This window comes from Gymnodraco acuticeps, unplaced genomic scaffold (genome assembly GCF_902827175.1).
Source record: "Gymnodraco acuticeps unplaced genomic scaffold, fGymAcu1.1, whole genome shotgun sequence".
Taxonomy (NCBI): Eukaryota; Metazoa; Chordata; class Actinopteri; order Perciformes; family Bathydraconidae; genus Gymnodraco; species Gymnodraco acuticeps.
The window spans coordinates 43,499-47,781 of NW_022990430.1; positions in this window are offsets into that span (position 1 = coordinate 43,499).

Sequence of the window (4,283 nt, forward strand, 5' to 3'; positions counted from 1 at the left end):
ATTAGCCAATCAGCAACCAAGGTAACCCCCCCCCCCCCCTTATCACCTGAATCTCCTCCTAGAGCACCATTGTGTTCTTTGTAACCAAATGTCTCTCAGAGGGGCGTGGGGAGGGGCTCCTTATTTTCATCTGAAGTAACAGACAGAGAATCAGCACTTTGGAAACAGGGCTGAAACAGAGGGGATTATGGGTAATGCTGCAATGATCTGTTCGGTGTTTCAGCCAATCAGAGACAGGCCCTGTATATATCTGAGACCTGTGATATATTGATGAAAAACAGTACAATAGGGGACCTTTAAAACACCATTTATCACAAAGTCAGGGAGTCAGATTGGGATGGAAAATGAGGTTAAAAAGAACATTTCACTTCCCGACTCACACCATATTTCTGCAAATGCAAAACTAACGTGTACAGGTGAGCGCTGCCAGGTGAAACCACACCTAACTCCAGTGAACACAACCACCAGCAGTAATGACTGAACTATCACATCATGAGGAAATGGCTCAGCAGGGCGTCGGGGGAGGTCAGGAAACAGGTTTTGAGTCGGGACCTCAAGGCAAGCTAGCAGCAGTGTTGTGGCTGTAAACAGTCCAATAGGCTAAACAGAGAGAAACACACTCCAAAAGTCCAATCTTGTTCCAGAAGTCCAAGTGAGATTGCGGTGGAAAATGTGGTCAATAAAGAAACGTACTTCCTGACTCGCCCCTTCTCTCTGCCATGTGAAAGCAGCCAGGTCAAACCACTACCGACAGTGAATGAAATATCACACCATAAATAAAAACCTTTTGAAATGGCTCCTCCAGGCAGGAAGGCAGAGCAGGTCAGGATCTTGGGTCGGGGTCTCATAGCTCGAGTTAGCAGGGCAGCATGTTGGTTTTGGTCTTGACCATGACACCAAATTTGGGCACAAAGTCCTGTTTCAGGTTCCAGATTAGATCTGCAGTACTGGTGTTCCTCAGCTGCTGCAGAAACAGAGCTTGCTGTGAGCTGCATGCTGGGAACTGTCCTGGCTCCACTACTGTAGTACAACACACACAATGTGGTTAAGCCTTTAAACAAAGACCAGAGGGAACCGAACTTCTTTCTCTACCTGAAAGAACTGTGTTTGCTGTGTAGGTGTGATATCTTCTTATCAAGCTGCACATCTGATACACAGATGTCAGTCTGTGTGTAGATATTAAGCAGAGTGGGCGATTGATGCCCTGCAGAAAGCTTCTCTTCTTTAGAAAACCTCAGTTGCATAATGGCATCCTTAATAAAGCTCCTACTCAGACCTGACGTCAGACACTCAGCAGCACTTCAGCAACTGGGATAAACACACAGGCTGCCTGGAGACATGCTTTCAGAGTCTGCAAAGGAAGACATGTATAATACAAAATCCAGTCTTCATCTTGTTCATTATGACGTTGAGTGTGCCGGTAATGCTGTCCCCTTTAATGTCAACATATCTCTGTTTGAAGCACAATCTTTTGAGTTGTCATCTTTGCAATCAATTCCTGCGGATCATCTTAGCGTAGAGATACTAAAAGACATGAAGAAAGATACACATTGTATCAATTGTGCTTAATGTATTGATTACAGGATTGTACTCAAGTCTAATGGGACAATTTCAGTCCAATTATAAGTTAGAAGTACATTTCGAATCGTCCATTAGACAATACCAAAATGCTAATTGCTAAAACAAGACGGTATTTTACCATTTTCCTTTCAAATGTATGTTAATAGAACATTGAAACCAAGTACTGTCAGAGCAATAGACCTTATATTAGCACATTAAGTTAAAAAAAAGAGCTTTGTGTGCATGCATATGTGACTGTAGACAACTTCCCAATAAGAAGATGATCTATTTGTAGACGATATGTTTAGTTCTTCAGAATCTTTCAGATGTTGTAAACCAACTGTATGATGGAAGGCAAGGATATCAATCTTACTGTTTCCTTTATTGCATCCTCAAGAGCGGTGACACATTCATAACCCCGGCCCATTAGAGAGATATGCCTTAATGCTAACGGAGCCTAAGGTATCAGTATGGATGCTACGGTTCAATCTGTATACCATCAGAACTGGTTTTCAGTTAGTCTGTGTTGTATTGCAGCAAAAACGTCAACGACACAAACCAAAATAAGGGACTTGCACATAGTTAACTGCAGTATAAAAATAAATGACGGCCACCTTTAAAGTTCTCCATCTTTGGTCTTTTTCCTAGGACTTTCAACACGGAGGTGACAGTAGCATGCTGCTGTTAGCATTTAGCCTCACATAGCCCCTATAGACTCTTAGACTGGTGCAACTCAACACGAGGAAACACACTCTTCGACACATGTGAAGGTCAGGGTCACACAGCCGGTGTTTTCACGTTAGCAGATCAACATTATGCTCTCCTGCTGTGTTGAACAATAAAGGGGAAAATCAATAAAGCCCCTGTCACACTGTCCCGAAATTGACACCCGATGGACACACGATAAAGGAAATGTTCAAATTCGGCTGTGATCGTAGCAACATCGGGCCATTCGTGAGGGCATCTAAGCCATCGTATGACCGCCGGTGGAGTTTCTCAGGCTCCGGCAGCAACTTCGTGAGTGGCAACTTCGTAAGGTACTCGTGAGGGCATCTTGTCAAATCGTGTCATCTTCGTGTTATCATCGGTGCATTCACCCTCAATCTGATCGGGGCGAATGCCCGATGGCACCGATGATAACAAGATGCCCTCACGATGGCCTTACGAAGGGCAACATTTACACATGAATTCAACACGAAAATGAACCTTCTCAAGGTCCTTCGGCAATTTTTTGGCATGCCAAAGATTTTCCCACCGCTCACGAAGTTGCTGCCGGAGCCTGAGAAACTCCACCGGCGGTCATACGATGGCTTAAGATGCCCTCACGAATGGCCCAATGTTGCTACGATCACAGCCGAATTTGAACATTTCCTTTATCGTGTGTCCATCGGGTTGTTTTATTGCACAACAAAATCATGTAAATATATTATGTAAATAACCCAATTTGTGTTCTGTGAAACTGAAAAGGATATAATATATTATTTTGAAGGACAGTTGACAGGAAGTTGTTGTTGTTATGGAAACAACATTACGGAGAAAACGTAATATTTTCTACATATAAAGACGGATAAAGTAAAGAACAAAGTCTGAAGATATCAGTACAGTATCATAGTACTGTAACATAATTGTTTTTGGTACTTTCGTTGCAGAATGTCTTAAACGTAATGTAAATGTTGCCTTCGTGTGTGGTTTGGGGCCATCTTCGTGCGAAATTCACAATTCAATATTCGTGTGTCCATCGGGTGTCAATTTCGGGACAGTGTGACAGGGGCTTTAAAGGGCTGCATGGGGGTTGAAATTCCTCTCAGCTCTGTCTGCCTATTATTTACCGTGAGTTGTTGCTCACTTTGGTTCTGGCTCAGCCTTAAAGGTCAGAAAAAGCAGAGACATATTTAAAGCATTAGACGACATTCTCCTGTGGCTAAAATAGGATTGTGTGTTTTACCTGGCAACACCACACACCATGTTTCAAGAACCCATCAGTATTCTCCTGCTGAACATCAGCCCTGACACCGTCTCAACCAAATCTCTCTACAGTGAACCGTTTTTGATAGATGGTAAACAACGGCTGAGAAGAGGAAGTGTTATTACCTCATTGAGCTTCAGAGTGACATTGCTGTAATGTAAGACTAGTTTATTCATCGTTTATTCATTATTCACCTTTCAAAACAATGCAATTCAAAAGTGCTCTGCAAAAATAAAAAACATTAAGAGCATTAAGAAATAGTGCAGTGAACACACGTTGTGAAATGGCATTTACAAACAGTCATTAAAAAGCAAAGAGAATAAAATAAACTTAAAAAGTACATGAATAAAGTTACAGTGCAGTCTAAGATATCAATAGTTTAATTAAAAGCAAAAAGAAACGTCTCCAGCCTGGATTTGAAAGTAGTCAGAGTTGCAGCGGACCGGCCGGTTTGTTCCAGATGTTTGGAGCATAATAACTGATAACTAATGTAAGTCAAAAGACATCTGAATCAAGATTGAGGGGCGGTCCTCAAAACATTTAAGAACCATGAACACAACTCATGTGCGAAGCTTGAACTGCTTGTAACTCAACTCCACAATGACCGGTGCACAGACCGAGAACTGGCCTACATATTTGCTGCCTATGTAACAGAGTTCAAAATGAGTATACATAATTATACGTTTTGTGAAAGTTTGATTTATACCATTTCATATTTTGTATAATGTGTGATCTACTGGCTTTTCCTCATCAAGGG